We start from the raw sequence: 18,789 nt of genomic DNA on the forward strand, positions 1-18,789 counted from the left end.
CTCCCCACACGTAAAAAAATAAAAAATAAAAAAAAAAAAAAAAAAAAAAAAAAAAAAAAAAGAATTAGTTACATTTTTATTGTCGACAGCGTAATAAACAATTTATTTATAAAAAATATGATTTCTCTCTGCACATGGTATTATAAAAAAAAAATTAAAAAAAAAAAAAACTATGAGTACATAACGGGACTCGAACCGGCGCTCACACGGTCGTCAAATTAGCAGGCCCGCTGTTAGCCGTTGCGCTACAGATATTTTATTAGTTTAGACTAAGTTACTGGTATTTGTATAATAATAGTATCATTTAAACATTTACAAGAAATGTATGTAATAATCAGCTAAATTACTAAAGATTGAGTATTCTTGCTGTTAAATTCACATATTTATTGTAAATGTTAAAATGCTACTGTGTCAAGTATCAACTATAGTACTTTCTACTTATAAAAGTCATAATTTATTCATTCATGTATGTAGCTGATACCAAAAATAAAATATGTATAATATATACATTTTTGTAAAAGTATTGTACATATATTTCTTGTAGTATCAAGTACATATATAAATTGTTACAACTGTTATTATAAAAAACAGAGTACATGCCTACGCTCTTACTTTATGTTATGTTTTTACTTGAAAAGAGGCGAGTGGAATCGCACAATTAAAAGATTCGGTGAAGGACTATATTGGTATTTATTATTATTTTAATAGGCAGCGGAGTGTACAATCCGACTCCGTGCTAGATCGCCAGTACACTGGTGAACAAAAGAAGATGCGCGAGCAGGGAGATAATCCCTACTCATATAGGGACAATAAAAGAATGCTGATGCATTAATTCAGCAGGGTCGCACGTAAAGATTAATAATATATTTAATATAGAAATACATAACAACTCTTCCCTCTGTAATCTTAAAATTACATTATTTACTGAAACTTAAAAGGGGGAGGAAAAGTCAGTGCCGTATCTTTCAGGAGGTTTGCGAATTTTTTTTGGGCGGGCGAGTTCTGGTTCTATATCGGATAAGGGAGATTCGAAAGCAGGTGTATGCGGAGAAGGTGTTTGAGAAGGCGATGTAGGTGAGTGAGGGGTACGTGCGGAAGGTGTATGAGTCGGCGAAGAATATGTGGATGAAGTACGTGAACGGGCAGTTTCCTCTTTCTCTGTATTGCTTATTATTATAATAGATGGGTCACGGTTAGCATTAACAGCTGTGCGAGCAATTGAATCAGCAAGGGCAAAATTCTTAGATGTCGCAGGATGTAATGTCATCGTATCATTAGGTTTGCCTTGAGATGGAGGATTATGATCTAGAACGGTAGTATGATCGAGGTTGGATCCGATTGCTTTGATTTGATCAAGATGACGTTTCCAAAGGCGTCCATCATTTAATTTTATCTGGTAGTGTAATTTTCCAATACGCTTATATATATTACCGAAACGCCATTTCACATTTTTACTTAAGAAATCTCTTACAATAACTGGGTCTTCCGTTTTGAATTCTCTTATAGGTATAGTATCACTAGGAGGAGACGTTTCTTTATCTGTATCTAATTTCGGGAATATTAAATCCAGTCTGCTTCGTGATTTTCTATTGATTATTGCTTCAGCGGGTGATTTATGTAATTCCGGGTGTGGCGTTATTCTGTAATGAAAGAGAAATTTTTGCAGACTAGTTTTAATATTGCTATTAGAAAAGTTTAATTTACGCATTGCTTGCTTAAAGGTTTGAACGAATCTGTCCGCAAGCCCGTTAGTTGCAGGATGATATGGAGCGGTACGTTTGTGAATAATACAGTTTTGTTTAAGGGGTTATACCTAGTAGAAAGGCCAAAATCATAGCTTATATTTAACAGTTTTTTGTGATATAATGAATGGATGGATCAATTTGGAATTTTGAGGGCTCAATACACCTATCTTTATATGTACAAAAAAATTTTTTTTTTTTAAATCGAAAACAAAATGGCGGATTAACAGTCCATAGAAAATAGGTCGATTTTTTTGTATGCCTTCTACGGCTAGCAGTAGAAGTCATCAACAAATGTTCCTGGAACAATAAAAAAAATTTTTTTATAATCTAAAAGAGTGTATCTACTGAAGTACACATGGACATTCAGAAATATTAATTTTTGTTAATTTGGCAGAATTTTGAAACATAAGTACATTTTTTCGTAAAAAAATCGACTTTTTTTTGTTTATAAAAATTGTAATTGTTAACCGATCTTAAAAATCGTGTGTACTTCAGTAGATAATCTATCGAAGAAGCTACAGTTAAAATTTCAAGTCAATCGGATAAAAATTACTCGAGTTCTGCTGCTAGCCGCGCGTAAAAATGTGATTTCGAGAAAAACGTGTTTAAAATTTGACAATGAGTTTACTTCATGAAATTTTTAAGATACAGACTTCCTGATTTTTTTACCTTTACTCAGCTATCCCAGCACCATATAACTACCCTTCAATATTTTTTTCCTGCCTCTCTAAATCATTCCTGGCCGATTTAGAGTCACGGCGCGAGGCTTTGGCGGCGTCAGATGATGCGGAACGCTGTCCATAGAGTGTCGATTAGGTGGCTTCCGATTACTTATATTGCTCCGTTTGCTAGCGATGGTTTTTTGTTTAGTTTCTTTATGCCCTTCATATATTTTATTACTCATGATTTGAACTATATTGACCACTATACCACACGAGAAAATTGCGACCGACACTCACAACGGTTACACGTCTTTTGAAAACAGGATCTTGCCTGGGTACAAAAGGATACGCAGGTAAAAATATGAAACATGCTTAGTTACTCCCCAAATTATAACCCAAGCAGTGACTTCTGTACGTCTTTTTAGAAAAAAAAGCTATGTCGGTAAAGAGTTTAAAGGTGAAACTTACTCCGATATTTATTTTGTCGATTTGGCGCGCTCGGAACGGCGCGCGGCGCTTTAAAAAATCAATTTTTTTGAGCACTTAAAAAATTATTATAGTAATAAATCTTTTTGGACATCATTTTAGACACTTCAATACATCATTTAAGCCAATAAAAAAAAATGGCCAAAAAAAAAATTTCCTACTAGGTATAACCCCTTAAGAAAATCTTGAAATTCCTGAGCAATAAACGTTCTGCCATTGTCAGAAACTAAAACGTGGGGAAGGCCGAAACGAGCAAAAGTTTCTCTACATTTATTGATAGTATTTAAAGCCGACATATTTTTCATAATGTATATTTTCGGCCATTTAGTGTATGCGTCGATTAAGATTAAGAAGACGTGTCCCATAAAAGGGCCAGCAAAATCGACGTGAATGCGTTCAAACGGTTTCGACGCTGGTTCCCAATGATGCTTAAGCTTATTATTTGGATTATTAGTAAAGGTTAGGCACGCCGAACAATTTTTAGTAATTTCTTCGATGTCTTTATCGATCTGCGGCCACCAGCAGAAATTTCTGCTTAATTGTTTCATTCGCACAGTGCCAAAGTGACCGGAATGTAATTCTTGCAATACTTTACGCCTAATGTTTGTGGAATAACAACTCATTCTTTTCTTAAAATTATTCCGTCTTGTAATGCGAATTCACCATCCAAATAACCAAGGGGAACTAAACTTTTGCCGGAGGATAAATTTTGTCGAATTTTAAGGAGTGTATTATCTCGATATGTCTCGGAACAAATATCTTTTGCCGTTGCGGGTAATATTTCTATATTTTCAATTTCAAAAACGTCTACTGTATCGAAGTCCCCGACTTTAGTTTCCGGCAAGGGTAATCGAGAAAGTCCATCAGCATTACAGTGTAATTCGGATTTCCGATATTTAATGTCAAAATTAAAAGCTTGAAGAAAAACTGAATAGTGCTGCATATGGAGAGCACTATAAGTTGGAATACCTTTTTGTGGGTTGAAAATATGAGCCAAGGGCTTATGGTCTGTTAAAAGGGTAAAACGATTTCCATATAAATACTGATCTAATTTCTTAATTCCAAAAACAATAGCAAACGCCTCTTTGTCAATTTGAGCGTATTTTTTTTGGGTTGCAGTTAAAGAATTTAAGGCGTATTGTATAACATGTTCCGAGCCATCCGGAAGAACGTGTGATAGTACTGCACCTACTCCGTACGGGCTAGCATCTACGGCGAGTAACAGGGGTAGCTTAGGGTCAAAAGGAATTAGAATTTTGTTGTTCCCGAATTCAATCTTAATATTTTTAAAAGCTTTCTCGCATTCTTTTGACCATCTAAAGGGAGTATTTTTTTGTAATAAAGTATTTAACGGATGTAATTTGTCGCTTAAATTTGAAATAAAACGACCGTAGTAATTTACGAGTCCAAGAAAAGCTCGTAATTGCGTAAGATTAGCGGGTCTAGGCATTCTTTGTACCGCTTCAATTTTTGCAGGTTCCTTACATATTCCTTTCTTACTAATAATATATCCGCAGTAAGCAATTTGTTCTTTTAAAAAAGAACTTTTATCGAAATTAATGCGTATATTATGTTCCGATAATCGTTTTAAAACTGCTTCAAGCCTTTCAAAATGCTGCTTCAAATCTTTTCCGGCAATTCTAATATCGTCTAAGAACACTGCTACCCCAGGTATTCCTCGTAGAATGCATTCAATTGTTCGCTGCCAAATGGCCGGTGCCGATGCTACACCATACATTAATCGGTTACACTTATATAAACCTTTATGAGTGCTTAGAGTAAGAATATCGCAATCTTCTTTCGCAAGGGGTAATTGTAGATACGCTTGTGTTAAATCAATTTTTGAAAATATCGTACCACCAGACATTGAGGACAATAATTCCTCAATGGTAGGTAATGGGTGCTCATCAATAACTAAAGCTGGATTAACTGTAATACTAAAGTCTCCGCAGATTCTAACATCTCCATTCTTTTTTAATACGGGAACGATCGGGGTTGCCCATCTTGCTGAATTGACTTTTTCTAAAATACCGGCTTCCTCCATGCGATCTAATTCTTTTTCGACTTTTTCCATTAATTTAAAAAGAACAGTACGATGTTTGATAAACACTGGCTCTGTGTTAGGTTTTAATTTTAAATGAGCCTTTAATAAACGCGAAATTTTTGCTTAATACATTGTTATATTTTTGGAACAACCCCGTTAAGTGCTTTTGTTTGGCATCTTCAAGAAGATTGATATCTCCGACATTTTCTAAACTTTCTTTAATATTTGCCAAAACTTTCAGTTGGTTAATCCATTTACGACCCAATAAAGGATTTCTATCGTATTGAACGACATACATATTGAGAATCTTAATTTCATTTAAATCTTTAATCTTAACTTGAACATAACCCAATGGTACGAAATTTTTTTTACAATAAGAGCGCAATTTTAAAGTAGTCTCAAAAATTTGAAGATTGGGAAATGTATTCCGCAACCATTTGTGGCTTACCAGAGTAACAGCTGAGCCACAATCCACGTCAAAAGTAATTCGTCGATTTTCCACGTAAAGCGGGACTAAGAACTTTGCCCTATGTTCAAAATGCACGTCTTCAATAGAAAATACTTCCTCCAATAAATTGGTGTGACCAGACTTTTTGCAAACTTTTTGTAAATGCCCAAGGCCGCCGCATTGTTTACATTTAATCGTTTGAGGGAGAGTACAACTGGTCGCGTAATGACCCTGTCCACATCTAAAACAAATGACATTATTAGTATTTCTTACAGGCGAGCGCTTATCATTAGGAAAATTCGAACGCTTTGTTGATTTGGACGCTTTTTTTCGTGGCCCAGGGTGCTTGGCTTCTTGATTTCCTTTGACTGGTCGTCGTTTAGAGCCAGATCCTACGTAGTTGACAGCAGTTTCAAGAGGGTTCTCCTCCTTAAGTTTGTTGACTTCTTTTTCCGCTAACTCCATTCCACAGGCGATTTTTAATGCCTTATCCTTGGTAAGGTCGACTGTTTCCAAAAGTCTAGATTGAATTCGATGATTCCTTAGGCCAACAACAAACTGATTCCGAAGCTCCGTTGGTAAATACTCTCCAAATTTACAATATAAGGAAAGTTTTTGAAGCGCTGCCATGTATTCTTGCACATTTTCTTCTGGGTGTTGCATTCTTTTGCGAAAGATGTAAATCTCAGCGATTTCAAGAGGTTCCGGTGCGTAAAATTTTTTTAATTTTTCGACAAGTACACTATAAGATTGAGTATACGGGTCGACAGGATCCAGGCGGTCACTTAAAATTCCAAAAGCGTCAACTCCTACGAAATGTAGTAAGTAAGCTGACCTGTCAGATTCCTGGACTTGAAAGACTTTGAAAGCTCCTCTCAAACGTTGAAGCCAGCGATCCAAGGTTTGACGAGTAGGGTCGTAAACGTCAATTTGCATTGGATTTGTAATCGCCACTTTTTGCACTGGAATAGTCCCCGTAGAATAAGGTAAGTGTTGAGTCGTCATTGTAGGTTCTCTTTGTCTTCGTTATCTTGAAGGGGGGAAGGTGCTGAGATGACGTGTGACAAGAAGAAAGCTTCTAGAAGCTTATGCAAAATCTTGCAGGTTTTGAGTTTTTTTTTTTTAATCCTTGTCGCCAATTGTTATGTTTTTACTTTAAAAGGGGCGAGTGGAATCGCACAATTAAAAGATTCGGTGAAGGACTATATTGGTATTTATTATTATTTTAATAGGCAGCGGAGTGTACGATCCGACTCCGTGCTAGATCGCCAGTACACTGGTGAACAAAAGAAGATGCGCGAGCAGGGAGATAATCCCTACTCATATAGAGACAATAAGAATGCTGATGCATTAATTCAGCAGGGCCGCACGCAAAGATTAATAATATATTTAATATAGAAATACATAACACTTTATAATAAAATTGTATCATGTCCGATACATGGAACAATGGCACCAAAAAATTTACATGGAATGTGTGAAAAACATAAATAAATTATTTAATTTTTCTGCTGTGTGTTTCACACATTCCATGTAAATTGTTTGGTGCCATTGTTCCATGTATCAGACATGATACAATTTTATTATAAAGTAAGAGCGTAGGCATGTACTGCTTTTTTATAATAATAATAGTGTTTATTTTCCTTTCGGAGTACGCTTGACTATTCGTTTCATTTACATTTTTCTATTTCTACATCTATTACTACTTTATTTTACTTTACTACATTTTACTTTTTCCACTAATCACTTCCACACCCATGCATTCCATTTTCCATTTTTCTTACATTCCTCTTATTCCCTTTACAATTTATATTTAAAAACCTTTCCCTCTATTCTTACCCATCTCTAAACCCATGCAACCATTTCCAATTATCATTTTACAATTTTCTTTTCTTCTTTTTACATTTTCTCTTCTTTACTCTGTTTTTTACAATAACAGTAGTAACAATTTATACAGGGTGTCCGGTTCGTTTTGTCACTCCCGAAATTTTGGGGTAGACAATAATAAATCAAGACGAAAAATTCTATACAATTATGCAAAATTCGTCACCGTTGATTTTATAAAAATTATAATGTCTCGGCGGATGAACGCTAAGAAATCTATGGGCTAGGCGCGGCGATGGCATTGTTTAGTTTTTTGCAGAAAGTAGCCGAATCGAATAATAATGATTGGCGAGCGGGTTCGGCGAATGAGCTCTAAGCAACTTAGGAGCCGGCCGCGGCGGCGACGGTGTTTATAAAGATGTTATCTGAGTCAACTCAAAAGGGGACAATCGCGAGCGCATTTGTTTCATTTTTGCCGCAAAGATTTCAATACGTTTCAAAATCAATGCGGCAAAAATGAAACGAATGCGCTCGCGATTGTCCCCTTTTGAGTTGACTCAGATAACATTTTTATAAACACCGTCGCCGCCGCGGCCGGCTCCTAAGTTGCTTAGAGCTCATTCACCGAACCCGCTCGCCAATCATTATTATTCGATTCGGCTACTTTCCGCAAAAAACTAAACAATGCCATCGCCGCGCCTAGCCCATAGATTTCTTAGCGTTCATTCGCCGAGACATTATAATTTTTATAAAATCAACGGTGACGAATTTTGCATAATTGTATAAAATTTTTCGTCTTGAATTATTATTGTCTACCCCAAAATTTCAAGAGTGACAAAACGAACCGGACACCCTGTATAAATTGTTACAACTGTTATTGTAAAAAACAAAGTAAAGAAGAGAAAATGTAAAAAGAAGAAAAGAAAATTGTAAAATGATAATTGGAAATGGTTGCATAGGTTTAGAGATGGGTAAGAATAAAGGGAAAGGTTTTCAAATATAAATTGTAAAGGGAATAAGGGGAATGTAAGAAAAATGGAAAATGGAATGCATGGGTGTGGAAGTGATTAGTGGAAAAAGTAAAATGTAGTAAAGTAAAATAAAGTAGTAATAGATGTAGAAATAGAAAAATGTAAATATGTAAATGAAACGAATAATCAAGCGTACTCCGAAAGGAAAATAAATACTATTATTATTATAAAAAAACAGTACATGCCTACGCTCTTACTTTATAATAAAATTGTATCATGTCTGATACATGGAACAATGGCACCAAACAATTTACATGGAATGTGTGAAACACACAGCAGAAAAAATAAATAATTTATTTATGTTTTTCACACAATCCATGTAAATTTTTTGGTGCCATTGTTCCATGTATCGGACATGATACAATTTTATTATAAAATGTTATGTATTTCTATATTAAATATATTATTAATCTTTGCGTGCGACCCTGCTGAATTAATGCATCAGCATTCTTATTGTCCCTATATGAGTAGGGATTATCTCCCTGCTCGCGCATCTTCTTTTGTTCACCAGTGTACTGGCGATCTAGCACGGAGTCGGATTGTACACTCCGCTGCCTATTAAAATAATAATAAATACCAATATAGTCCTTCACCGAATCTTTTAATTGTGCGATTCCACTCGCCCCTTTTCAAGTAAAAACATAACATAAAGTAAGAGCGTAGGCATGTACTCTGTTTTTTATAATAACAGTTGTAACAATTTATATATGTACTTGATACTACAAGAAATATATGTACAATACTTTTACAAAAATGTATATATTATACATATTTTATTTTTGGTATCAGCTACATACATGAATGAATAAATTATGACTTTTATAAGTAGAAAGTACTATAGTTGATACTTGACACAGTAGCATTTTAACATTTACAATAAATATGTGAATTTAACAGCAAGAATACTCAATCTTTAGTAATTTAGCTGATTATTACATACATTTCTTGTAAATGTTTAAATGATACTATTATTATACAAATACCAGTAACTTAGTCTAAACTAATAAAATATCTGTAGCGCAACGGCTAACAGCGGGCCTGCTAATTTGACGACCGTGTGAGCGCCGGTTCGAGTCCCGTTATGTACTCATAGTTTTTTTTTTAATTTTTTTTTATAATACCATGTGCAGAGAGAAATCATATTTTTTATAAATAAATTGTTTATTACGCTGTCGACAATAAAAATGTAACTAATTTTTTTTTTTTTTTTTTTTATTTTTTTACGTGTGGGGAGAAAATGCATTTACGCACACCTGGGAACCGGTCCCTCAGGTAGTGTGGGACTCACCGCTAATCAGCAATACCCACTAAAAACTCTGTCACGTGCAGAACATTCACGAGAAAGACGCTACCAAGTATATTGTATTCGTCTCTCCGTTGCAATGTTACAAATAATTATATTAAATCAGTACCGTCATAAAAAACGCATCTGACTTTATAATACAATTATTTATAAAAACGCATCTAGCAATCATATTACCAATGTCGTCGCATAACAGATGCATCTGATTTTCTTTACAATCAGTACCATCTAAAACGACGTTTGTGGCTTTTATTGTGCTAGTACCGTTTTTATTTATTGAGACGTTTTCTTCCCGTATGAAACTGAAAGTAATAAATAAAATACATATCTATGTATGCATATTATTACTCTCTTGTAGGGAAAGGTAGAAGTTCATTGCCTTCTATAATTTTCATAAAGTGTTGTCTCATACACTTTACATTTGTTGAATATTTTATGTTGCACGGATTATCTTCTAAGGCAACTGTTGTGGCAAAAGCAGCTGTATAAATGCCACAACTTATAGCGTCAGGTTGCACATCAACTTTTTCAAAAATGATGTCGCATTGCCTGACCGTGGAATATCGGAGACGTATGTAATTTTTCTCCTTAGCAGCCAAACTGTCGTATGTACTATTAGATATACTGTCATACATACGAAGTTTGATGCCATCAAAAAATATGCACCGCCAATGCATAACTTCTTGTAATGCGTCAAACTGTTTTGAATGGCTACTTTTTCCACCGATAATTTGTAAGCTCAGATTACCCTTACTAGCTTCAATAATATCAGGATATGACTGATATTGTACGCTTTGTGTTTCAAAGGGAGAGCTTTCTCTTACAACACGTAAAAATGAATCTAGCGATTCATCATTTAACATGTCGTTAGACAAGATATTTTGTCTGACTAAAGACAAAGGAATAACGATTTTATCTAAATTGATTTGTCGTCTTTTCTTGTCCTCCTCAGTTATAATTTCTTGATACGTTGTACCAATATATGTACAATCGTCATATTGGTCCATATTTTTAACAATCGTATCAATTTCTAATTTTGTACACGACATGTCAAATGTATCTTGTTCGTCAAGATTTTCAACTTGTCGTGCACATTGTTGATTGCTTTCTTGGCTACTTTCGTTTATAGCCACTTTCTTTTTTGCTTCTATTACATATTCCGGATCTTTAATCGGCATATGTCTATTATGACGACTATCCAAGATCTCTGAAAGCATGCAGTCGTAATAGAAGCGATTCAAGAAAGGGAGCATTTTATTTTCCAAAAGCAATATCTTTATTTACAAATGTAATTTTCATGCTTTTTGGCGTCCAGATAACAAAAACGCAATACTGTCGTTGCGTTATGTTTAACTGTCCTTGTACTTGATAAAAATATCTATGATTTTTGTTCATTTCATTTGGGTTTCTTTTATCAAATATACTTTTCAAAGAAGTTAATGTTTGTACAGCTGATTCTGCAGTTAAATTTTCAGCTGACAAAGGGCATTTAATTTCAACAAGACCGTCTTCATCGATTACTCCGTCAGGAGAAGCACCCAAACATGGATTTTCATTATCTATGAACATTCCACAAGGTCTTATTTCTTTTTTTAATTGCAAAGCCAATTCTTTTCTTGCAACTTCCTCCATTTCGAGACCATATTTTACGGCCTCGTTATCAATAAATGGAGGATACAAAATGGCTTTTACTGTCGCTGCACAAGACGTCGTCGGTCTCATGCGACATACAGTTCCAAAATTTGATGCCGTTAACATTTTTCGTCTTAGTGATAACCATAATTCGGATTCACTTTGTTTTCTTGTTAACATTTCTATAACATCGCTATTATTGGCATTTTCCTCCAACTGTTCTACATGATATTGACGTAGTTGTTCGACAACATCAGACGGAAGGTCTGGCTTTTGCGATTGCGGACCGTAATAACAATCTGCGCTTGCCTGTTTTTTAAATTTCTTTGTTTTTCTTTCTGTTTGGCGATATTCTCTACTTCTCGCAACTTTTATTTGGCGACGTGTTTCCAGTTTCTCTATAATAGGCGGAACACTGTCACACATATTTTTATGCAGTTCGGTAAGAACTTGTTGTGTATTATATTGCACAACTGCTCCCGCTATTCTGGCATTATAGGAGCCTCGTCTACCATAATTTATGCGTTTTCCGCTAATCTCTTTGCAGATTATCGAATTGAACGATTCTGCGGGATTATTAGTACAGTTTATTAACAAACTGTCAGAATAACCACTGAGACGTATAAACGCATTTTCTATTTTTTCATATAAACCAAACAGTTTTAAATACGGAACATAATTTTTTTCTGTTTTGTTGCTTTTGCACATTCGACCAAGTGCTTCGCAACGCCTATGTTCACCGAAAACGTGACTTGGAATGTTCAATATATCTTTTTGCAACGCTTTAGCTTTGCAATGTTGAGGTTTTGATTCTTTTCGCCGTAATTCTGCTAGGCTTTGTACTTCCTTCCGGATATTTAAAATATTGATTTTTACAATATTTCGCGTTTGTACAAAGCCACGCTGCCTGTTTGTTTTTGTCTGAGTCATTTCTGACACAGTCTTTAATTTTTTGCACAAATTACGGAGCAAGTGATTGACGCATTCTATTTTTTTTACTGTCACCGCTTGCTTTTCGTAAGGTGCGTTATCGAGAATGGTTTGAAATACACTACTGTCACCGTCAGCAATAACAGTTTTATATATTAAACCATGCATTTCCAGGCTACAATTAAAACCTTCAGCAATAGCATCGCTTTCCATTCTTGTAGAGCTTGCATTGCGATTAAAATTTTTATAACATTTGTGAGCTTTTGCATCTATACCTTTGCGCTCTGCCATGTTGCATATTGAGCAATATTTATTGCGCACGCCCACAAATAAAACTTTTTTGGTGTGGTAACCAATTATGGCTCCAACGCCAGAAAGAGAATCGTAATTAGTACCATACGATCTCTTCATCCAGCTACCGTCTGCAATAACGGTTATATACGGAATGCCGTCTATTACGTCGTTTCTTTCAATAGCGAGTTGCTTCTCAGCTTCCCCAGCCGTTATCATATTTGTCATGGCTGTGTTTTGAAAGTCTTCTAGTATATTTTCTCTATATTGTATATAAGTCGGTTCAGACATTATAGAGATATTCTGGGCTGCATACAGTTCTTGTAATTGAGCATAGCCAATTCCAACTGTAATAGTTCCAGCTACAGTTGCTTTATTTATGTCTAGCATATCTGGTCTCTTTGGTTCAGACCAGATATTTGTTTCGAAATGACACATTTTACATTTGAAAAAGAATTGAGTTAACAATCCATGGCGTTGGGAATTTACGAGTATCCAATCTTTAAATTGGCACTCGATTCCGCGCGCATGGTTATCAAATGTTCTGTGCATTTCTTTTAAAAAGTACGGCACGTCTATAATGCGACGACCTTCAGGCTCGTGGTCTTTGATGTTATCAATATCCACGCCTGTTTTGTCAATGACAAGATTATTGTCATTTTCGTAATGTAAGATATTTTTTACAGTACCTTTTTCATTACTTATTCGTTCCAGACACTTTTCTTCCGAAGCCCCTGGTAAACATCTTTCAATGCTTCCTTCGTCGCTTTTTACGTCGGGTTGGCTTTCTTGTCTTAGTATCTGTCGTCTGTAAGAAAGTAATCCATATTTTTAATAAAAAAAAATAAAAAAAATATTATTTGTATACATGTGTGTGTGTGTGTAATAATATTAAACATTTTTAATAATAATGAATTATTTTTTTGCTTATTTTTATTGTCAGTACCATCGAAATCGACGCATCTGACTTTTGAAACGCCAGTACCATCCCGTGGGATGCATCTGACTTTTGAAACGCCAGTACCATCCCGTGGGATGCATCTGACTTTTAAAACGCCAGTACCATCCCGTGGGATGCATCTGACTTTTAAAACGCCAGTACCATCCCGTGGGATGCATCTGACTTTTAAAACGCCAGTACCATCCTCCCGTGGGATGCATCTGACTTTTAAAACGCCAGTACCATCCCGTGGGATGCATCTGACTTTTTTTTTATACTATAAAGTATCTAAAATATTAATTTTTTTATCTACTAGTATTATCATATATTTGTATTATGTTTTCATGAAAATCGGTTATAATAGCGACTTTTTGCGGCAACGACGGCTAGCGTACATGAGCTAGCGTTGATGTATGTATGCAACATAATACACGAAACATGGTTGACATCTATCGACACATGTACATATTTCGTGTATTACGTTTCACGCACACCAACGAAATCTCACGTACGCTAGCCGTCGATGCCGCAAAAAGTCGCTGCTGAAACTAAAATGTGTAAATAATATTTCAAAATCATTCATGTTACTCACTTTTTCTCCATCCTTTCCTTTGTGAATATCGGGGACAGGATGGACGCAACATCTTATTTTTTATGTGTCGATCCATGTTGTTGTATTCACAACAATATTTTCGCGAACACGTGTAAAAATAATACAATAAAACTATATTTCAACTATTTCGCGTGTTAAAAATCACAAATCGTTGCACACGATTCTCTCACGTATTACACAGAGCAGTGCAACGATTGTGACTGTTTGTTTCACTCCGCGATTGTCATTTTATTTAGCGCAAGCGGGGTGGTGCGGGGTACGCTGTGTATGACGTCGGCGGGGCCGGGGGCGGTGTACACGGTGTACATAGAGTACGGCGTTGACGGTCGTCATGCGGGGTACGACGTCGGCGGGGACGCGGGCGGGCCGCGGGCGGGGACAGGTGCGACACAATTAAAGAATATTAATATATTTATTTTTATATTTTTATATTTATTTTTACATATACAAAATAATATTATTTGTAATAAAAATAATGGGACTGAGGCGGTTGCGGGGGCGGCGGCGGTGGCGGCGGTGGCGGGGTGGCGGTGGGTACCCGGCGTAGGCCGGGTACGGTGTTGGTGGCTGCGGTGCAGGGTACCCGGCGTACGCCGGGTACGGTGCTGGTGGCTGCGGTGCAGGGTACCCGGCGTACACCGGATACGGCGGCGGCGGAGGCATTGCAGTGTACCCGGCGTACGCCGGGTACGGTGTTGGTGGCTGCGGTGCAGGGTACCCGGCGTACGCCGGGTACGGCGTCGACGGTGCCGGCTGACGCCACCTATTTTTTCTATCTTTATCTACGGCTTTCTTGATTATATTTTTTATTTTCTAAAAATAATTAAACATATTAATATATTTTTAATTTTTTTATAACAATGTAATTCTAAACTTACTTTTTATTGCCATTTTCGGCCTTGTCGCGACTTGGCAATCTTACGGTCGGCGCCGTCGCCGCTGTCACCGCGGTAGTCGGCGGATTTACCGATTCTTCGGGCTTCTTCTTTCCTTTTTCCATCTGAAAAGAAACAATTTAATTAATATGATTTTTTACTGTGACTAACTTAAATAATTACCTCTCTGAATCGACGTTTGGAAACAACTGATGTACTATCGCTTCGTGCTAGAAACACAGCTTGTGTGTCGCAATATACACATACGCGCGAGCACACACACAAGCCGCGAGACCAAGAAGAAGAAAAAGATAATATCAGACGGAAATGTTATTTTAACATATAGTTAGTGAGTAAGTTTGATAATTTATTAATGGGGCATAATAAAAAATTATAACTTTGTGCATATTTGTTATTTTTTGAGGATATATTATTTTCTTAAGACAGTGCTCGGAATTAGTTGCACATTTCGGCCCGATTTCAGAGACTCCTCCTCCTTTCTTCGGCCGGCGCGCGACGCGTTTCTCAGGAGCGTTTTGTTATTTAAGAAATAGACTGGGGTAAGGGATATATTAATATATATAAGCATCACCTACGAGGTACTATTATTAATGCGTTTTTTTAAGTGGTTTCCAGTAGGCCTATACGCATCAATAATAGTACCTCGTAGGTGATGTGGAAAACTATTATAATTGATATTAAATATATCCCTTACCCCAGTCTATTTCTTAGATAACAAAACGCTCCTGAGAAACAGCGTCGCGCGCGCGGTTTGACGACTCGGCCGGCCGATCGTCAGGTGTAAGGGGAAAAGGAGGCGGAGTCTCTGAAATCGGGCCAAAATGTGCAACTAATTCCGAGCACTGTCTTAAGAGAAAACGATGTAATTTCTGAAAATATACAATATTTTAGTTCATCCTTAATTCAAAAGATATTAGTAGAAGCACATACTGCAGGTAAAAAGTTTCACGTGATTGTAGTTGATAGTACACCGTGGTTGGAAGGCAAAGAATTGTTGAGACGTTTAGCAAAACATGGGATTGATTGTTCTTATATACTGATCAATGCTCTCATCTTTATTATACCAGAGGTAAATAGTTATGTTCACAGCAAATTTTAAGAGTAATTTATAAATTAATAAAACAAACCAGTCACATATATGTACAAACATGTTTCTAATTGTTTCAAATATAGAGTTAGGAATAAATGTAGCAATAAATGTACTATTTTGTTTAGGTTATTAAAGTTTTCTTAGGTGCTCATGCAATATTAGCTAATGGAGCAGTAATGTCAAGAGTTGGAACTGCATAAGTTGCTTTAATAGCAAAAGCCTGTAATGTTCCTGCCTTTAATGTTCCTGTTTTAGTAGCCTGTGAAACACACAAATCAAGTGAAAGAGTACAGACTGATTTCATCGTTCATAATAAATTAAGTAAGTAAATAAATAACGAGTTTTACAATATAAATATCTATAATATTAGTATTAAATTTTATGTTGTAATTACATTGACATTAATTTCATATTAATACTTCTTTAAGGGGAAGTTAAAGCCGTCGCCGAACTTGCACGGCGTCGATATGTCAGGCCAAGCGCAAATTCCGTACCGGAACGTGGCAACATCTGGAGCTTTGTAATACGCGTGCACATAAGAATAACAGACCTTTGCCTGTTTGCTAGCTTTGCCTGCTTGTCTATCCTGTCCTGTCCATCTTGATGACCATGTGCAAGAGGAATCATATTTTTATAAATACATTGCTACAGCGCAATAACAATTTATTTATAAAAATATGATTTTTCGTGCACATGGTATTATAAAAAAAAAATTTTAAAGTAATGGTAGATATCGGGAATACTAATCAAAAAGTCAAATACCATTTAGTAAAATTTGTAACCGTTACTGAGTAAGAAATTAGTAAATTTTGACGAATTAGTGTGGAGCAAGTAATGAATCTGGCGCGGCATGTGAGGGCGGATGGGCCTTAGGGAGAGAACGGGGATTAAATGCCGCGCGATAATTGTGGGGTGGGAGTGGGAGGAGTTAACGCGTGGTGTGATAAACAGGTATAGAGGGTGGGTACCCGCCCTCACCTTCCGCGCCCGACTCATTATGTGCTTCGCGTCAATTCGTCATAATTCCGTAATTTCTTACTCGGTAACAGTTACAAATTTTACGAAATAATATTTGACTTTTCAAATAGTATTCCGGATATCTATCTACAGTTGCCAAGAAAGAAATCTTAAATCAAACGCTCTGTATAAGACTGTCTGTATCAGTATACATAATATTATGTTTATTTTGATAAAATGGTTGCATGTACTGATGAAAAAATTCATACAAACATGTTTTAGATATGTCCAGAATGCACATTGCAACATAGATCGGTTTATTAAATTTCACTTCAAGTGAAACGCATTTCGATCGCTACCAGATTCTCGGCGAAGACGCTACAACTATGAAAATTCGGTTTCGAGATCAATGCCTCAGCGCAAAATCTGCCCTTCCAATGTGTTACGAGCCTTACATCAACATAATTGCACACGTTCTCCATAATTTTTTCAAATACTGCATCATTCATTAATTTATACAAGTTTTTTTCAAAATTAGTTTTTGCAAGCGTTCTAAATTTAGTATTCAGTTCTATATAAACACGTAGCCATGGAGATTGTTTGAATTGTAATATGCGATGTATTTTTGTAAGATGCAGTCCATGATACATACATTGCTGCAAATTGCGATAATGAATGATGTAACGTTTCGTATCATATAAGATTGCGAGAAGCTTGTCCTGCCGCTTACCGGGCGGCTTATCACGCGTTGGACAGAATAGTAAATCGACATGCGCGTAGTGTAGACGTTGTGACGTTGTGAATACTCTAAATCAATCTCGAGAATGTAGCCATCAGGTGAATCTAGTGGTACACTTATCGCGTCAAAATTCGAAGCATTGTCACCCCATTGAAATTCCGCGTATGGTAGCGGTTGACACATCGCTGATTCATATATATTATTTACATCAAAATACATCAAAATACATCAAATATGTTGACGGTTTTGATAAATCGTATTACTGCATCTACTTGCTGTTAACATGGGTATATCTACCAGAGTATTAACTCAATTTAACTCTTATTTCACGTTCGATGAACATAACCATATCGATGTCGGTAAGAAATTCAAATTTAATATCTGTATGTTTTAACATCGTGTTCTATGTAAAACCAGGTAAAGTGTAATAATACGCTGGATCAAGCTTATAACTCGCTGTACAGCTGTCTCTAAAATTGTCGAATGTCAGCCAACAACAAGACATTAGTTTTTAAATATAAATCGCTGTACTTTCCAAGAGTTTAAATTGAAAATTATTGCCAGATATCTGCAGCCTATGCGTAATTGCTCTCGGATACTATGTCATCTGTCAACAAACTGTAAAACGATTCATGTGGTGGTAAATATAAGTCTTCTAACTTTTCAATAGAATCGATATATTCATATGGAAAGACACCTTCACGCGTTAATAAATTAAAATCTTTTTTTATTTAAATTAGAAAATTCGCATCGTGACACTTGCAGTTTGTCCGAACTTAAAAAAGATGCTAATTTCTTAAGAGTAGCATTTAAAAAATTTAATAAATTGATAAATTGTAATTTTATAGTCATTTCTCTTGTCAGTAGTACTTTTTACATTTTTTGTAAACAATATATACTTTTCTTTTGTAATGAGAAGCAGTTCTACTGATCTCTCAAAGGCTGTAGATATTTTTTTGATGATAAAATGCGCGTTATAACCTGATAAATTGTAAAAAACTATAGGAGGAATACAATTTGAATCCATATAATTTATATTACAGTTTGAGTGTGCAGGTTCTCTGTATTGTCCAGTTAAGTGACAATGATCACGCACTCGCGTATCATCGGCTACAAACGGCTTTTCACACATATGACAATGCGTAACTCTTTTGAATT

The sequence above is a fragment of the Cardiocondyla obscurior genome, linkage group LG01 (assembly GCF_019399895.1).
Source record: "Cardiocondyla obscurior isolate alpha-2009 linkage group LG01, Cobs3.1, whole genome shotgun sequence".
NCBI lineage: Eukaryota > Metazoa > Arthropoda > Insecta > Hymenoptera > Formicidae > Cardiocondyla > Cardiocondyla obscurior.